Below are 19,914 nucleotides of genomic sequence, written 5' to 3'. Positions count from 1 at the left end.
TTTCTTCTCCTTTTTTTTAATTCCATCTCCTAAACTCTTCTTCAATCTTCTATTCTTCATTCTATCTTCTATATTTCCACTTGTTATAATTGTTACTTATTGATTTATTTTTATTTTGCTTTGATTCGTTTCCTGCTTTCTTTTCTTTAGCTCGTGTATCGTTACGTGTTTTTTTTTCGTACTCCCTTCTTTTAATCTCTTCTTTCCGTTCTATCTCTTGTTTTTCTTTTCTTTTCCTTTATTTCGTTTCGTCATGATCCTTCTTGTCTGTCCATCCATTTCCTGCTTCGTTTTGATATACCGTTCCAGTCCTTCGTATTCCGTCATTCCCCTTTCCTTTCTCCTCGTCTTTCAGTCTCCTCTCGGTATTCTCTCAATGTTGTTTTCTCATTTCTTTCGTTTTGGGATCGTATGTCTATTCAGGTTTGTTATTGTTGTGTTTTGGTATCGATTTGTAGCGCCGTTAGGAAGCCTGAATACCGTTTGCACTGACTGTAACGTTAATATAGAAAGTCCGCTGGGTGCTGCTGTATGTAGGCGGATCGCAGCTTGGTATTACAGAAATTTATAGGTGGGAGTCACGGCTGTTGGTAATGGAGGGAGGAAGAGAGAGGGAGAGGAGAGGGGAGGGGAGGGGCGAAGGAAGAGAGCGGTGATGCTACTGCGCTAAATTTGTTTTTGTTATCCTTTGAGAATTTTTCGTTTTCTCTTCGGATTTTGGCGGTAGAGTGTTGAATCTACTTATTGATTGAAGCCTGAATCTGACTTTCTTCTGGTGTGTGTGTGTGTGTGTGTGTGTGTGTGTGTGTGTGTGTGTGTGTGTGTGTGTGTGTGTAAGATAAATAGGGGGATCGTGACAGACGTTCCTAGTTTGTCTAATAAGCCGTAATTGCGTTTAAATGGATAATTATCTTGAGAAAGGAGGAAAAAAAATGGACTCTACTCTTGGACCACTCTTCATTACTACTACTACTACTACTACTACTACTACTACTACTACTACTACTACTATTACATAAATGATACCTCCACCCATGTTTATTTTCCCGACACATAATCATGGAGGGCTCCATAGCTTGGAGGTCATTAGCCCCAACTCTGTTCGCTAATGACTGTGGCATCCAACCATATCACTAATACTGCCTAGCACTAAATTGCCTATCATCTGTTACGTCCAGATCCCCCTTTCCTTCCCTACTCAAGTCACTCCCGACCCACCCTAATGTCACTCTCCACCACTGTGGCTTCATAGTCCATATTGGAGTTGTTGGTGGCTTTTGGGCAAGAGTGTCTGGTGCCCCTGAGACATAGGATGGCCGACCTGAGCAGGGAGAACGAGAGGCGACACCTCATCCAGGCGACAACGTGGCTCCTTGGCTGATGCTTCTTTTCTGAGATTAGTTCCGCGAGGCGTGCGTAGAAGCATTGGGCCCTGGGACCCATCCCGCCGGATGTGGTGAAGACGAGGGGGGTGAAGCTGCCCTGATCCACATGTTGGATTCTTTCACCGTATGCCCTTGTCTTCTCCTGCTCGTTCCTGTGGTGGGCGGATTGCAGGGGCAGCTCACGGTGACAGGCAGCCATCGGGTCGAATATGCGGATGTCCATGAACGCCCGCTGTCCGCGCACCCAGAATCCGCAGGCACTTACATCAACCCGTGCCTCCTGTGAGGTATTGGCCGTCCTGTACCGAAGGTGTTCGCCGTCCAGGGGAAGCAGTGCCGGCTCGGTAGTGACGTCTTGGCATACCTCCCCGAGCATGCTGGCTGTCAGATCCATCACTTCATCGTGTCGAATACAGACGAAGCCTCCTTTTTTACATGTCATGGTGTGGGTGACATCATTTGGTGATCCACATGCACAGAGATCAGGCAGTCCATCAATCGGCCAGCCATATCTCAGAGCAATGGCGTCGACAAATTCTTGTTTGTTGGGGCTGAAGCCCTTTGCTCTGATTGGTAATGACGTTAGCCAGTTAGAGGCGCCTGCCTCCTGTGCTGTGTGTATTTTTTTACCCATTTCTGTGGACAGGTGGTGTGTAAGACGGTCCAGCTCGTCTTTTTGGGCCTGTTGCCTTTCTTCTGAGATTTTTCTTTTAATATCTCTTATTTCTGTTTGGTCTATCTCGCCCTCTGCCTCCTGAGCGTTGATCCTGTTGATGAGTGACCTGGTAAGGCTGATGGAGTTTTGGTTCTTCTTATCAGCCAGCTTCTCAGGGTTGGTGATCCCCATCCCACCCAGTCTTGGGGGAAGTGCTAGCATATCCCTCTCCTCCTTCCCCTAAAGCATGAGATTTCACTAGCGCCGGCAAGATACATTCTTGACGGCATTTTCCAGTGGTCGGAGGAGTGGACTGATGCCGGGGATGGTGCGCATCAGGAACGTCCACCGATGTTGGATGCCGTGGGTGTACGCTGAATAGGCAGCGTGTGGCTCAGTCTTGGCAATGGCAGACAAAGCTTCTATTCCCTTCGCCCATTCAGCTGCTTTGTCTCCTACGTACTCCTTCTTATATACCTCTGTCCCGATCACTGCACCTAAGTGTCGTTGTCCGTCTTTTGTCACAATGACGCCACTTTCTCTAAAAGTTTCTGCGGCATGGTCATAATGTTCAGGTTTGACAATAAGGACAGACTTGGTGGCGTTAGGGATGTATCCTATCTCAGGACCGGCGGTGTTCACAGCGTCCCACCACCCTTTTAAGTCTGAGATTTTACCAGCACCTGAGAGGTCATCCGCATAAGCCACCTGTTTCACTACTACTACTACTACTACTACTACTACCAGTACAACTACTACTACTACTACTACTACTACTACTACTACTACTACTACTACTACTGCTACTCTGCACTAGTCTTTTTGTTTTAGTGTTGTTGTTGATTATCTTATTGTTATATATCTTATTTATCTATTTATTTATCATTATCATCATAAATGTTTTCGCTTGCTTTCTCTCTCTCTCTCTCTCTCTCTCTCTCTCTCTCTCTCTCTCTCTCTCTCTCTCTCTCTCTCTCTCTCTCTCTCTCTCTCTCTCTCTCTCTCTCTCTCTCTCTCTCTCATCCGTTTAACAGCCAAGAAAAATCATCAAACAAATAAAAAAAAAGTAATGCAGATGTTTTCATGACACTAATGGGTGAGAGAGAGAGAGAGAGAGAGAGAGAGAGAGAGAGAGAGAGAGATCACTTTCACTTATAAAATCCCATTCACTCTAATATCGCGGCACTGATAACCACACTCATACAGATAATGATGTTCTACAGTGAATGAAAATAAAGGAAAACAAGACAAACGACGTTATATTACTCTAACCTGTGCAACTTTGTCATTTCATTAACCTCCTTGGTGCGGCGTGACTGAAATTTAGCTGCGAAGGCGTCTCTCCTTTTATCTTGTTTTCATTTGACTGCACGCTGATCTGCTGCCGAGTGGTGCAACGCTCTGAGTGTGCTGACCGGTGCTGCCTCGGTGGTGATGACGCTGTGCTGACGTGAGGAGAGCCGAGGGAAGGGCACATAGGGAACGGCCTCAGTTTGGTGGTGTCTGCCTGGCAACGTTACCTGTTATGCTGCGTTTTCTCTTACCTTCGATCCTGCTGTTGCACAGCCCGTGGAACCAGTCTTGCGTGGAACACCTTGAAACTCATGGAAATAACGAACATTAGATAATTGTTACATTGTACCATGATACGTAATCTTTTCTCATACAGTAGAGGTAAAGAGATGTGTGAAGATAGTTTAAAAAGGGGGAGGGAGGCCGTGCATTGATCTGGACAGTTTGCCGCGGCGTGGGGGCGGGGCGGCCGGCGGCGCCTCGCTGAGGCAAACGTCAGGTGTATAATAGAAAGATTTGTGACAAAAGTGGCGGGTTCCGGTCCTTACCGTTGCTAGTCGCCCTTTGAGAGAGACCCCCAGGTCCCTCCTTAATCCTCTGTTTATTCTTCACGTAACTGGAGCTGTGAGCTTGCGCTCGGCGTTTGGCGTGAGCCAAGGTTTGGGGGCCGTGGGCGCATGACGCCCTTTGAGCTTCCGGCCGCGGCAGGTGCCAGACCACCACTCCCCGAGAGGCGGGACACGACCCCGGCTAATACCCGGTACCCATTTTACTGCTGGGTGGACAGAGGCGCGGGTGTAAGGAGATCGCCCATCTTTCTCCGCCCCGCCCGGGGATCGAACCCAGGATCTCTCGGTGGTGAGCCGAGTGTGCTAACCATTGCACTACGGAGTACCCGATTTGGAATTCCCTCCGTAACCTTTATATTCGTGTATACCTTCCATGGTCGAAGAGAATTGCTCACTTTTTTTTTAATCTTTTCATATATTCTTCTGCTTTCTTGTTTCTTCCTCATCCAGCCAGCCAGACAGACAAACTATGTGTCGTTCCCTAAACTCACCCTCCAATCATCGCATCCCTATCCTACCACCACAACCTTAAGTATGTTTCTTCTCCTCAAGCATCATCCCTAGAAGGAGTGCAGTGCGGGGTAAAAGGTGGTCCGAAAAGGGAGAAGGGGGATAGGGAGGGGGGGGGCACGAGGCGGCAAGTTAACAAGCCGGGCATTGTCGACCTTCCCCCTACGAGTGCTTCGTGGTGTAGTGGTATCGATCCACGGCCACCACGCTCGGCTCACAACCGAGAGATCCTAGGTTCGAATCCCGGGCGGAGCGGAGATACATGGGCAGTTTCCTTTGACCCGTGCCCCTGTTCACCCAGCAGTGAGTGGGTACCGGGTGTCAGGCAGGGGTTGTGCCCCGCATCCCGGGTGGTGGTCCGGCTCCTGCAATGGCGGGTAACTCAAGGGTGCAAACCCAGATCCCCAAACCCGGCCTCGGCCAAACCTGCAGTAATGCAAACAATGAAGGATCTACAAAACTAAAGCTACGGAAGTCGAAAGACAATAATGAAAGTCGTAAGACAAATCTGGAGGGATACGGGGGTCTCTCTCCGGCCAACCGTCAGAGCGGACCGGAAACCATCATTTTTGTTTTCTTAGGTAAGAACAGTGAGATTGTTGTGTCTGCTTATAATTATGTTATCAATTAATTTCACTCGCAACAAATCCAAATCGGTTTTTAGCTGTACACTATTTATCCCCTTCGTATTCCTGTCTACCATTACTACTACTACTACTGACTACCCAGGGTGTGAATCGCATCAGGAAAGTAAGAGGGGGAGTGAGGAAGAATTCAGTGAGTAAGATTAGAAAGACGTAAACAGAGAGAGAGAGAGATTCGAAAAACTGTTCACTTCAGCAAGATTCGAAACTGGAAATGCCTTATTGCCTGCCCCTTTCTCTCTCTCTCTCTCTCTCTCTCTCTCTCTCTCTCTCTCTCTCTCTCTCTCAGACCATCACCTCTACATCTACATCCCATTCTCCATCTTTCTTTCCTCTCATTCACCCTCGATCCCTCCTCCTCCTCCTCCTCCTCCTTCTTCACAGCCTTTCTCCCTCCCTCTTTCTCTCCATTCTTCTCTCCCTTCCTTCCCATCTCCCCCCCTCCGCTCTCTCCCAAAGGCCTCAGACGCACGGAAGAGCTGATGTATGTGCTTCTAAAACATCGTTACTCTCACGGACGGTCCCAAGAATACAGCTTTTTAGGCCCCGGGAGAAATAAACTAGAGAGAGAGAGAGAGAGAGAGAGAGAGAGAGAGAGAGAGAGAGGTAAGGGGGTTGATTCTACTTGTTTATTCCTTTTTTCAGCTTTTTACTTTTGTTTTGCTTTTATTTCATCACCTTGCTTTCTTTTTTCTTGTTTCTTACTTATTTCTATTTGTTTTTCTTCCCCTCCTTCCCCGTTTTCCTCTTCTCTTTACTTTATCAGTTTTTTTTTATTACTATCTTTATAATTTTCTTGTTTGTTTTTCTTCCCTTCTTTTTTCCTCATAAATTTGTTAAGTTATTGTCTTTATTATTATTATTATTATTATTATTATTATTATTATCATCATCATCTACAAAGCGTCTCTATTCCCATGCCTCCCTCCCTTCCCTCCCTCCTTTCCTACCTCCCCTCCCTTCCCTCCCTTCCCTTCCCTCCTTCCCCCCCTCCCTCCCTTCCTTCCTTCCTCCGGCCCTCCGTAGACAGTTCAAGGCAAATGCGTTTCACCTGGTGGTCTCTGATGAGCTCTGGACAGTTAAGGGAGGAAGGGAGGAAAGGAGGGAAGGAAGGAAGGGAGGGAGAGGAGATATGAGGGATGGAAGGACAGTTGGGATAAGATATGAAGGAAAGGAAGATGAAAAGAAAGGAAGGAAGGAAGGAGAGAGAGAGAGAGAGAGAGAGAGAGAGAGAGAGAGAGAGAGAGAGATTCAAGGTAATCTGTCGGTAGATCTTGTTATGCATAGCTCTCTCTCTCTCTCTCTCTCCTGATTACCTTTCACCACTTCATCCCACACTTGCACGAGAGAGAGAGAGAGAGAGAGAGAGAGAGAGAGAGAGAGAGAGAGAGAGAGAGAGAGTTACTAAAGATGTTTTAATGGTTTTCTAATATTTTTCTGTACATTTACTTACTTTTTATTATTAGGGAAGAGTCATGTGTGTGTGTGTGTGTGTGTGTGTGTGTGTGTGTGTGTGTGTGTGTGTTATGCCTTCCTCGAATCGCTTAATAAAGAGTTTTGTGACGTGACTTTTCAGTATTACTTTTTTATTCTTTTCCTTTTTTTTCTTTTTTTTTCTTCTCTTTTCTTTTTGTTGTTGTTGTTGTTATTCCTGCACTTGTTATGAGGAGGGAAATTAGTCACCTTTGTTATTAGCTCCTCTGGCCTCCCTCATTCGGTGGTTCGGGGAAAGTCATTAAAGTTCAGGGTGTTGTTCGAATCCTGTTTCGGTCATTACGTGGGCTGGAGGCGGTGGGCGGCGTGTGGGTGACCGGGTGACTGGTAGAGTCTGATGCAACACACACACACACACACACACACACACACACACACTCCTGACTTCTTACCACTCAATATGTTTGGTTTTGCAGGGGCAGCGAATAGTGGGCCTTTTTATGTTTTTTTCTTTTTCTTTATTGGCCTTGAACTGCTTCCTTTACCGGGAAACACACACACACACACACACACACACACACACACACCCTTCTTCGGTCATCCCCTTAAGGTCAGTTCCAACAATATCAGATGGCCAGTCACTTTTCCCGGAGATCTTTCCATGAACCACCCCTGCGGGTCAGTGGTTGGCTACCCTCAACACTACAGTCCTTTTAAGGAGCAGTAATCTGGTCCACTTATGTCAAGAAGAAAAAGTCATTGTGAGTTAAGTGGAATTCAACGAAAGCGGGAGATTGTTTAGAAACCGTTGAGGTTTTGAGTTCGTGATAAGTGACATTTCTTTCTAAAGGTCGGTTTAGTTTTATGACCATTACCACAGAGGATGATGCTTGATACCTACTTGTTTGTTTTGTTTGTTTGTTTATGTGCTTGATTTGTTTGCTTGCTTGTCTCTGTGTTGATTTGTTTGTCTGACCTCCCCTCTATCCCTTCCTTTTCACCACTCTCATCTTTATTTTTTTTTTAATCAAGGGTATAGTAAGAAGAGGAGGTGGGTTAGTGGTGAGGTACAGGTGGGGCAGAAGGAGAGACAGTAGGAGTGTACAGTTGTGTGGTGTAGGTTCGTTAGTTGGTAGGGTGTAGTGAAACCAAATTGTCGAGTCCGTTTTGGCGTTGGCTCCCGCGGGTCCATTTCTCCCCTCTGCTTTGCCACACAGTCCCAACACCTATTTTTTCCTCTCATATGTTACCTATAGCTTACATATGAGAGGAAGAGATAGGTGTTGGGACTGTGTGGCAGAGCAGAGGGGAGGAAAGGACCCGCGGGAGCTTACGCCAGACCGGCCTCGACATATTTGGAAGACTATAGTTATTGTTTATCGGGCACCTTATTTGTACATCCCGGCGTGCTGTGTGTGTGTGTGTGTGTGTGTGTAGAGAGAGCTAAGTTAAGCTATGGTGTCACTTTTGTCAAGTGGTGCGTGGGCGGTTGTCCTCGCAGTGACTTCACGCTGCTTGGGAACAATGGGTGCTACGTGTTCGTGCTGCCGTCGAGCCCCTTGACGTGGGTGTAGTTCACGTCGTCTTACACACTCGGCTCACAACCGAGAGAGCCCGGGTTCGATTCCCGAGCGGAGTGGAAAAATTTGGGCGGCTTTTCCGGTACCCTACGCCCCTGTCCACCCAGCAGTGAATGGGCACCAATTATTAATCGGGGGTCGTGTCCCGTCTCCTGGGATCTGTTCCCTTCTATAATTCCTTCCCTTTCTGTCTCTCTCCGGCATATGACCACAGATGTTGCGCCGACTAAACCGAAACTTTTTTTTCACGTCGTCTTGCTGATCAAGTTTCTCCCTCATCTTGCAGGCCGCCACATGTAACCTTGTGCTGACTAGTTGTACTTCGAGTCTGCGGTTCTGTGCTTCCGTGTTTTCCGTGTACGGGTACTTCTGTCCGGTGGCAAATCTCAGCGCTTTGTTCTGCAGCCTCTGTAGTTGTAACATCTTGGTGTGGGAAGCCATGTGTGTCGGGGTGGGTGAGTAGTCTAGTATAGGAAGGATCTTCATCTTTAATAAATATAGTTTGAGCCGCTCTGTGTCTGTTCAGATATGTGAAGGCTGTTTTCACTTTCACTGTTTTGTAGTTGACGTGCTTAACGATCAGGCCGGTGGATGTCACTGTGTGGCCTATTATCTGGCGTTTTTTTCGATGGGAGATGGTGTTATCCTGTATTTGCATGTCATTTATTATTTTTTTTCCTACTGAGTGCGACCGCAGAAACCTTACCTATGTTTGTTTTGATCTTCTACGCTTTTTCGAATGTGTTGAGTCTGTTCGCTTCCCGCGCAACAAGGGCGTCGTGGTCGTCCAGGGTGCCGTTGGAGGTCACTATTTGCGTCGCGTCGTCAGCATAATATAAATATATCCATACATTTGCGTCATCAGGCCGGGGCATGTCAGAGGTGTAATGGTGAAGAGCTTTGGTGTAAGCACACTACCCTGGGGCGCGCTGCTGTGGACGGGAGGGAGATGATATTGCTGACTTAACGCTGATGAAAGCTGGGCGTTGATCAAGGAAGTTGCATACCAGGTTTTCCGTGAATCCGGCAGTCCGAGTTGAAGTAGATTGTATAGCAGGCCTTCTTTATCCACACCCTCTTCCTCCCTCCATCCTCCTCTGTTCCCCTCTCCCTCCCTCCCACACCCTCTCCCTCCCTCCCACACCCTCCTCTCTACACCCTCTTCCCCCCTTCTCCACAGTCCACACCCTCTCCCCCCTCCTCCACACCTCTCTCTTCTCCAACCCTCTCCATACCCCCTTCCCCCCTCCTCCTTCACATCTCTCTATTTTGCTACCCCCTCCTCCTCCTCCTCCTCACCCACCTATTAACATTGCAGGCCCAACACCGACGCCAACGCCACCTGGGAGTCGCGTCAGGAAGCTCAGACCAGACAAGGCGCGAGAAGAGGTGGTAATGAGGTCAGGTCAGGTCAGCGATCAAAGGTGCGTGAGATAATTAAGCTTTTCCCGCGAGATGCCCAGGTGAGGTGAGGTGAGGTAAGAAAGAATGAGAGTGAATGCGAGAGTGAATGCGAGAGTGAATGAGAGAGAGAGAGAGAGAGAGAGAGAGAGAGAGAGAGAGAGAGAGAGAGAGAGAGAGAGAGAGAGAGAGAGAGAAACAAGGCAGATAAACCGTAGGAAAGTGTTTTTCTCTTATTCCTCTTTCTTCTTTCCATTTTTTTCTTTATTTCTTCTTTCTCTGCTCTTTCCCCTCTTTCTCTTTTCTTCTTTATCCTTTCTCCTTTCTTTTTCATATTCCTTTTCTTCTTTCTTTATTCTTCTTTCCCATTTTTCTTTATTCTTATTTCGTCTTCTTCCCTCTTTCTTCTTTCCCCTCTTTCTCCTTCCATCTTCTTCCCCATCATTCCCCTCCAACTTTTCATCCGAACGTCTGTCTCTCCCCATCTCTCCCCTCCATCTCCATCATTCCCCGTCAGAGCTCCTCCCCTCCCTTCCCCTCCCCTTCGTCCTCCCCTTCTATAAGCCTCCCTTCCCCCCATCATCATTACCTCTAGTCCTATCTCCCCTCAGTCCCATCTCCCCTCTTTCTCTGAACACGTGTTGGGCGGGGAGTCGCGAGGGTGGCGCTGGGGGGGCGGGGGCGTCACCTCTCCCCTGGGATATTCTGCTCTCCTCTTTTCTCTCCCCTCTCCCCCTTCTCCCCCGTTCCCCTGAGGTTATGAGAGACGGTATTGGTTGTCACAAGCCTCAATGTTAGGTCACTTAGGATGATGATGATGAGAGAGAGAGAGAGAGAGAGAGAGAGAGAGAGAGAGAGAGAGAGAGAGAGAGAGAGAGAGAGAGTAGTAGTAGTAGTAGTGGTAGTAGTAGTAAATGAGAAGGGAGACAAAAGATAAAGATGGGAGGATGGAAGGAAAAAAACGAATGGAAGATAAAAGGAAAGAAAAGAAAGAAAGAAAGAAAATCGGAAAGAAGGAATGAGAGAAAAGAAAAAAAGGAAGAAACACAAATTCAAGTAGGTAGGGGTGAAGGAAGAAAGAAAAAAATAGTAATAATAATAGTTAAGAAAAGAGAAAGAGAAGAGAGAGAGAAAGATGCAAGGAGGTAAGTAGGAAGGAAGGAAGGAGTAAACATCGAAGAGGAGAAAGGAGGAGCAGGAATAATGGGCGATGAGGGATTAAAAGAGGATCACACTTTTGATATTTGTTGTGGTCCAGGATTTAGGGACTTAGCCTAGTGCTCATTGGTTGGGGCAGCGCTGAGTGGACGAGAGGGCGAGTAGGCGAGTGAGAGGGAGCGAGTGAAAGGGAGAGTGGGAAGTAGAATGAGAGTGATAGTGGAAGAGAGAGGGAAAGTAGGAGAGATAGGTAGGTGGACAAGGTGAAGGTATGTGTAGTAGTAGTAGTAGTAGTAGTAGTAGTAGTAGTAACAGAGGAAGGAAGGAAGGAAAGAAGGGAGGAAGGAAGATGAAGGTTCAAAAAATAGGGACGAAGGAGGAATGAGAAATAAAGTAGTAATAATAGTAATGAAAAGGCAGCAGTAGTAGTAGTAGTAGTAGTAGTAGTAGTAGTAGTAGTAGTAGTAGTAGTAGTAGTAGTAGTAGTGGTAGTAGTCAGGTGGGGTAGAGTGTGGAATGGGAGAGGCGGATGAGGGAGGAATGGAGTAGGTGGAGACATACATAAAGAAATGGATAATAAATGTAGTGGATCAAGAAACGTGGAGGTGGAAGAGGGATGAACTAAAGAGGTGGATGAAGTAAGAATAGTCTAGTTCGAGGGTAGTGGATGTGAAGTGGAACGAGAGAGGTGGAGGGATAAGCTAAGTGGAGGGAATGATATAAGTGGTCCTGAAGTGGATAATTGAGGGGCATGTGTGGAGGTAACAAGGAAAATACGATAAAGAGGGAGAATGGAAGAAAGGAAGAAGGAACGAGAAGACAATTTGGAGAAAACGAAGAAACAAAAAGACAATTAACGAATTTATGATGAAGAGGAGGAAGTGGAGGGGAAGAAGACGAGGAAGAACCAAGGAAGGAAGGAGAGTGAAAGAACGAAGGAAAGAGAAGAAGAAGAAGGAAGGAAGGAAAGAGAGAGGCTAGATTAAGGAAGAAATGAAAGGAAAACGAGGAAGGAATAAAACTACTGAAAGGGAAAAAAATAACGAATGAAAAAGATAAAAAAAATAGAAGACAAAGAGACATACACAAAGGATGATAAGGGAAGAGAAGAGGAAGATAAGGAGGAGGAAGAGGAGGAGGAAGAAGAGGAGGAGGAGGAGGAAGAATGAGAAACACACACACACACACACACACACACACACACACACACACACACACACACACACACACACACACACACACACACACACACCACAATAATGAATAAAGCAACAATTAGAAAAATATATAAAAAAAAACGGAAAAGGAAAAAAAAAAAAGCAAAGATGTCGGCAACCACCACCACCATCACCACCATCACTATCACCACCACCATCACCACCATCACTATCACCACCACCATCACCACCACCACCACCACCTAATGTGCTAATATATGCATTGCTTCTCGGCAGATAAAAATTAGGAACCACCACCACAAGAGAGAGAGAGAGAGAGAGAGAGAGAGAGAGAGAGAGAGAGAGAGAGAGAGAGAGAGAGAGAGAGAGAACACCTGTCCACTCCATACACATCATGTCTTCTGCAATGTTCATCTCATCTTCACCCCCTCCCCCCATCCCTCCTTACCTCCCCCCTTCCGTGTATTCCTCCCTCCCTCCCTGATATAGTAGTAGTAGTAGTAGTAGTAGTAGTAGTAGTAGTAGTATGCCTCCCCCTATTTTTTTTCTTTTCCTTTCCCTTCCTTTTTTCAGATGATTTTCCTTCTTAACACACACACACACACACACACACACACACACACACACACACACACACACACACACACATTTTCTCTTCTCCCTTCCCTTCTTACCTCATTTATTCTCCCTTCCCTTCTCCTCCTCTTCCTCTTTCTATTCTCCTACTCTTCCTCGTCCTCCTCTTCCTCCTCCTCCCAAAGTTTTCTCGTGGAATTTACAGTCGATCGCTTGATTACAACACGACTTTAGCACCAATTGTAGCCCCCCTCCCCCCTCCCCCTCCCCCTTTCTCCCCCTCCCCCTCCATCCCCTCCCCTACCCCTTCTTCCAAGCATCTAATCCATGCAACAACTGATTGGGCAGTCTGTTTTTGTATTGCTAATTTGGCTTCTCTCTCCTCTTCCTTCTTCTCCTCTTCTTCTCTTTCGCCTTTTTCGTCTTTATTTGTTTTGTTCTTTATCCTCTTCTTCTTCTTTTTGCTTCTTTTCTTCTTTTCATTCCTCTTCCGTTTCCCTCTTTCGCCTTTTCCTTCTGTTCATCTCTCCTTTTCCTTCTTTGCTCTTCTCCTCTTTCGCCTTTTCTTTCTACCATTCATTTTGTTCCTTCTCTCCGTCTTCTTCTTTTCCTTCCTTTCTCCTTTTCCTTCATCCTCCTCTTTTTCTTTTCTTTCTCCTTTTTCTTCTCTTGCTTAGTTTGTTCCTTCTCGTCTTCTTCTTTTGCTTCCTCTTTCCCTTTCCTCTTCTCCTTTTCTTCCTTTTGTCTTTTATTTTGTTCCTTTTCGTCTTCTTTCCTTACCCCCTTTCCGTCTCGTCTTTTTCCTATATCTATTTTTTTCCCTTCTCCACTTACCTAATTTTCATCATTCCTCTCTTTGCGTCTTTATCCCTCTTTTGCACTATTAAATAATTATCTTTTCTTTCCTTTTTGTTTCTTGTTTACTCGTTCATTCCTCCTTCGTCATATATCTCCTTTTTATCGCCCTCCTTCTTTCCTTCTATTTTTTCCTCCTTCGATATATTTATCCTCATGGCTGTTTATACTCATATCGCACACTTATTCCTCCTACTCCTGTTACGGTTCTTTTTCCTCGTCTTTATTTTCCTCCTCCTCCTCTTCCTCTCTCTCCATTGCAACATCCTTACCACTTAACTAATGTTCTACTATTATTTATTTCTTTTCTCTTTCTTTTCATCTCTCTATTTTTTTCTTCGCTGTGTTGGATCATTTTTGTGAGTCTTAAAAATCACGCGCCTCTTTTATAACCTTCATTTTCCTTCGCTGCAAAACGTTCCTCACTTTTTTTTCTTTTTCTTCATTCTCTGTTTAGTGGTGCGTGTTTAGCATACTTAGTGGCAGTTCTCTCTCTCTCTCTCTCTCTCTCTCTCTCTCTCTCTCTCTCTCTCTCTCTCTCTCTCTCTCTCTCTCTCGTTTAGTTTTTTTTTATGTTTATCTCATTATGTGTAAGATTTTTCTCTGTTCTGTATTTTTCTCATGCAAACTAACTCTATTAAAACACAAAATTATCGCAATGGCCTTTTCACTCACCTACACAATCATTTGAGGGTTCGAAACAAAGGCTTCACATCTAATAACTTCAGACTGACCTAACGCACAAAGATGACACATGATAGATACGTATTGTTACTTATTCAACTCTTGGGCATCACATAACCTTAGCGGGATGATGGCAAAGACGACGAGGTTAGAGAAATCACTATACTTTCAGGTGTTAGTTGTTTCGAGAGCGGGGATGAGTGGGCAGGTGAAGCAGTGGGGGTTCAGATCTCGCCCCGCCCACCAGGGAACGCCCCAGCCGGTCAGTGCTGCGCGGCGCTAACCGGGGATGACCCATGACCCCCGCCGCTCCTCCACACAGGTGCGTCTTGCTTCGTTACGTTACCTGGATTTGATTACGTCGGCTGGTCCTCCTTAAAACGTTTCATCCGTCTTTCTCTCGGCTATGCGGCAGTGGCGTAGCTACTGGGGGGCACGTGGCACCCCATCAGAATCCAATGCCCTCCCCCAACCCCAAGTGTCCCTCTAAAGGCCATGCCCCAGTGCCAACCACTAACCAAATATTGGAGTATGCCCTATTAACCGTCTATGTGGCCCCAGAATGCCCCTGAGCTCTATTGCCTAATGCCCCCCATTGATACCTATCTTCAAATACAGAACGAAGAAGAAATTATAGTAGATATCAGTTGCGTTAAGCCGTACGATGTTAGTCTCATTATTGTCAAAAACGTGTGTATTTATTGAATTCATGATTGTGATGGATAGTACAGGCTGGTTACGAATAGGTTAGACTCCCTCGTTGTGGCGGGTCTAAAGTCTTTGGTATTCATTATTTTTAAGCAGGTGGGGAGACAGGGCTTGTGGGTGTTGTAGAGGTAGGGTCTGGTCAAAGCATCCCTCGTATTGCACACATAAATCAGGCCTCTAGGAATTCTTTATAAATCTGTATGTAGAAAGTGACACTGCCCTGCGTTGTGGTGATTGCTGGTGATTTGGCTGACAAACTCCTTGGAAAATCACTATTTATTAACTAAAGGAGATGAGTTCAGATACAGTAACCCCGTGGGAAAGGTTATGTAGCTAAAAATGTTTAGTCTGTTCTATTTTATCTGTGATGTGTAAAAAAAAATGTTTAGTCTTGGCCTGCATGTTTGTTGCTGCAGCAGTTTGCTGAAAAATTTGTAGTCTTTACTTACAACAGTGCTTCATTACTTTCAGAGTTGCAAAGTTCTTTTGCCATACCTGAGTCTTTCATTCAACCGAGCTTAGACAGAGATTGAAGTGTACAACCTCCACTCATGGTGCCCAGCAGGTGAGTATTCTGACTTGTGTTTGTGAGCTGTTGCTAATCAGGACCTCGAGTGTTGACTTCCATGTCTTATGATGCAGTATATTCATGAGTGATACTTTTGTGTGAACTTGGTAGTAGTTTGTGAGGTAATTGCATGGAACAGTGCATCTGTATTGGGTGAGTCTGCTGCCTAATGATGGGTGAGGGGCAAATCCTTTAGAGTCCCTGGAGAACCACCTAGCCCAACCTTTTGTTGTGGGGGCTCGTGCCTGCCAAACCAGGCTACATGTGCCTCCTGGACCTGCAGATGACAGATGATGAGTGCATAATGCAAATAAGACTGAAGCACACCTTGGACTTAATGTCTCTTGTTGCAGTGTACACTCCTACCGAGATGCGTAAAACTGAAGAGGTGTTCTACACCAAACTCTGCTCCATTTTAGACCAGTGCCTGATCTGCCTAAAGATGTAATCATACTGTATTTCGTCTCAATAGACTGTGTGTCATTTTTGATGACCCTATAAAATTGTAGGATATCCTCAAATGAATTAGAATATTTAGCTCATCTATTGGTACAAAACTGCAATGCATGTCATTGGGGACAGATAATAGAAAACTATTTTCATAATATTAGTAAATTTAATGTTTTTTTATCTTTACTTACACTCAAATAATTATTTTCAGTTGAGGGATAATAGTCTAGATACATTATGTAAGTAAATAGATTCTTTTGTGCAACCATTTATTTAATACACACACTTTGTCATCCAATGAGCTAGTAGTCATGTTATTGGCTCCCAAATCCACAAGTGTGTATGATGGGTCTACTATTACTATAGTTTGTTCAAGCCAACTGTAACACTGTTTGTCAGGCGCCCAAGCAGTGCTTGTAACACGGCACTGATCTTGCTGACCTCTCTCAGATCTCGTGGAGGTGACAAGTCACCCGCACACACTTGGTGTTACATGTTCTTAACTTCTTATATTGTTCACTCTGGTGCAGTAATTGTAGGTCCGCAAACTGCTTATCACAACTCAGTGAAACTATTTAAGAAATACAGTCGTCCCTCAGATAGTACGGGGGTTAGGGACCCAGGACTCCCGTACTAATCGAAAATCCGTATAAAATTAGTGCCCCCCCCCCCCACAGAAACACTCCTGAACTACGGAATCCGAGTCCCGCCTGGCTCAGCTGTTACCCACGGGCCCAAGTTGCCAGTTATGCATTTTCTGCTGCAGTCACTGTAGTGTTACTACGCTGGGGGTGGGGGGGTGGGGGGTCGACGGGGGCGAAGCCCCCCCCCGTTAGAGGTCAGGATATTTAAAATTCGGTTGGAGTAGTTTAAATATCCGTCCCTTGACTTTATAATATGGAGGCGTAATGTCGTATTTTGGAGGCGCGGAGTCAATCTCCATAATTACCGTTTCGTATCTTATTTTCAAGTATGAATTAGAGAGCAATAGCAACTGTGGTAGAGAGTAAGCGAGAGTGTGAGTGTACGTAACTCGCACCAAAACGTAACTTCTTCTAAATCTGAATTCCTTTCTCGAACGCTTTGGGGTGCATTCAGTAGGTGTTTTGGCTCGTCTCTTGAGCCCCATGTTCATGCATGTTATGTGGTAATGCAGAAGCGTAGCTGAGGTTGTGCACACACACAGACTTAGGGAAAGCGCATTGGTTTTAGTCTGGCAAAACAAGTGTTCCGTTGTGCACACACACACTGACTGAGGGGATGTGCATGGGGTGGGAGGCAGTCTGGTAGAGCAGTGTTGCCACTCACGCCATGCTACTTGGTGCGATGAGCGGGAAATTAAGAAATCCTAAAAAAACCTATGACAATCCGTATAAAACCGAAACCGTACTATTTGAGGGACGACTGTAATGAGTATGTTTTACTTTTTTGGTGACCAGCACTTTTTGGACCTACAATCACTGCTGCATCTAATGGTATTGAGTAAAATTACCCATCATTTATAAGAGGGGAGCTCGAGTGAATAGCATAAAAACATGTGACACCAAGAGCGTTTGCGGGTAACTGTAATCCATGAGCTGAGAGGCCAGATAGTTGAATGCGGTGTTACCAACACTGCTTGGATGCCAAAGGAACAGTTACAGCATCTTCCATTTGACACAAAACCCGGAACCAGGTTCGGGGATAAACCCAGACCCATGTCCGGGTTTTTAGTTTTTTTTTATTCGTAAATGGAAACAATTTTTCTTTTTTGCAATGAACGCATTTCCTCTTCTTCCTCTTCTTCTATCTTTTTCCTTTTCTTTCTCTTTGTGTTTCTCTTTTGTTTTTCTCACATTTTTTTTACACTTCACTTTTTAGTTTTCTGTTTGTTGCTGCTTTTTTCTTCGCCTTATCTTATACTGACATTGCTTATCCGTTTGCTTATTCAAACATACTGCACATCCTCCATCCAACTATTGCCAACTGCATCTCGTCTCCTTCACTCTCCAGCCTCTCCTCCTGTCCTTCTCAGCCCTCTCTGACTCCTCTCCTTCTGCCTCTCTGCCTCTCCTGGTGCTCTTCATGGTGGGTTCTTCTTCTACTCTCGTGTTCTCTCCTGTTTCTGTTCTTCTTTCCTTCCTTATTCCTTCCATCCCCCTGCTCTCCTTCTGTTTTTTAGCCTTTTCTGTTCTTACTCTTCTCCCCCTTCAGTCTCCTCTCTCTCCCTTTCTACAGTCTGTCTTCTCCTTTCCCTGTCTTTTCCTCTTTGTACCATCTCTTACTCTACCTAGCCTAGGCACCCAGCCTAGGTCCTGTTCACCTTCCCTTTTCATCTTCCCTTTTACACACAGGCACAAAAAAGAAAAAAAAAAAAAAACAAAAAGCCACAAAAAAAAAAAAAATAAAATAAGCAAAAAAAAAAAAGAAAGAAAGAAAGGAAAAGAGAAGTCCTGATACCCTATCAGGATTGATGGATAAATGGGTTTTCTGGGAAAGCAAACCTTTAACTAAGAAGAAAGAAACCTTTCCAACAGACTTTATTAGATTGCCTGATGTGTTGGGCTTAGGCCCCAGAGACAAAGCTACACTGAACAAGACACATAAGAGAGACCAACACTAGCATGATGTTCAACAGTGGGATCCACAACACACACACACACACACACACACACACACACACACACAAACACACACTACACAACACTGTTCCATTATAACAAATGAATAATGAACATTGTGCAACATAAACTGAATCAACAACACAAATTACAACATAATTACTAACTTATGACAATTAATCTTCACATTCATAGACAGAGCAAGATCAACCACTTATACATACACATTGACACACACACATACACCACACGACACAAACAGCGCACACTTAAACAACAAGCGCCACCAAAACACCAACAAAAAAACAAACAAGCGTATCACACAAACACGGACTTGTATACTCCAACACACGCACACGCGCGGACTCCACACCCCCTCCCAGACTTACTTTACCACTACAATACTCATTCATTCAGAAAACAAATACACACTCACACACACAGACAACACAAACTAACACTAACTAGTAGTATTTCTTTACTTCCCCCCACATCTCCCCCCCCCCCCAGCAGCCAGCACCAATATCCGTCCGTGTATGCACTGTACTGGTGCCCTGTAATACTTATCAAGATCAAGACAACACACAGCTTATCAAATGCCCAACCTTACCTAATGATACACTTGCTACTATAACTACTCTCATTCACTCAGCACAAATAGGGTCAATGAAAATCAAGATCAAATTATCCTCCGGCATAAGAAAATAAAGCAAAACAACTGTACAAATGCATTTATTTAACTAATAAAAATTAATAATTAATTATCAACAGGTATTTTTTTTTTTTTCTTATTACACAGATTAATCAAGAGACAAGAAAGAAACCAATTCAAATTGCTGTCATCAGGTGGGATTGGGAACATTGACAACACGCAACACGGATTGAACACTAATTAATATATATTAATTATCTTTACTTAACTTGGTTTACTTTAACTCGACAGAACTAAGAAGAAGAAACTAGAATAATGACACCAGAGTTTTGATTGACTTGCACTTTCTGAGTTCCTAAATAGAGGTACTAGGATGATGGGGGAAAGATGGAGACTTGTCCGGAGGACCTCGACTGTAGGTGGTAGAGGGTGGTACCCCCGACACCCCCCCCCACATATACCTTGACTGTATATTGATAAATATTGAAAATTTGGATAATTTCTGATAAATGAAATTACTATTCATGCCTTCAAATTATACCTCCAAAAATATGATGGAATGTAATTTAAATTAAAAAAAAAACAAAAAAGGGAAAAATTTAACTTTTGGACCTTGGACCTATAGTTTAGTTATCTTATCTTCTTATCTTGAAAGAATCCACAGTTGGAGAGGAGCCACTCCTCCGAGTCGGGCAAAAGTATATCCCATTCGCCAAGTGGGTTTGGGAGGCTCCTTATCAGGCCTAGTGGTAAATCTCAACTACCCACCCCCACCACCCACCACCCCCCCCCCCCCCCCCCCCCCCCCCCCAAAAAACACCCGGGGTGGGGGGGGGAGGGGATCCATAAAAAATGGAAATTCAAAAATTTCCCCAAAAAAAAATCTATATCAGAGAAATTCCCAAGTCTCAAAAGTAAGGAAAATCCCTAATGCATACTCTTGTAGTCTATTCCAATATGACCTAGCATTCAATCTGTTGACAAAGGGGCGAAATATCAGATGGTGGGCACTTC

General features: G+C 44.9%; 1 long non-coding RNA gene across 13 annotated transcripts in view; it reads left to right on the top strand.

Moving 5' to 3' along the window:
- LOC126999325 (uncharacterized) overlaps positions 1 to 19,914 on the top strand; it is a 44,140-nt gene that overhangs the window by 17,309 nt on the left and 6,917 nt on the right. For 8 of the 13 annotated variants that reach the window (XR_007753239.1, XR_007753238.1, XR_007753245.1 and 5 more), the window contains 3 exons: positions 9,389 to 9,494; positions 14,095 to 14,244; positions 15,102 to 15,195. This is a non-coding gene — a long non-coding RNA (uncharacterized LOC126999325). Of the gene's footprint in view, positions 1 to 3,371; positions 4,994 to 7,940; positions 8,526 to 9,388; positions 9,549 to 14,094; positions 14,245 to 15,101; positions 15,196 to 19,914 lie in introns of those variants that run through there. The other 5 variants (XR_007753243.1, XR_007753246.1, XR_007753240.1 and 2 more) reach the window with 5 other exon arrangements.

This window comes from Eriocheir sinensis, chromosome 16 (assembly GCF_024679095.1).
Source record: "Eriocheir sinensis breed Jianghai 21 chromosome 16, ASM2467909v1, whole genome shotgun sequence".
NCBI lineage: Eukaryota > Metazoa > Arthropoda > Malacostraca > Decapoda > Varunidae > Eriocheir > Eriocheir sinensis.
Note: the sequence above shows the minus strand (reverse complement) of the source record. Positions and strands in the feature narration are given on the sequence as shown.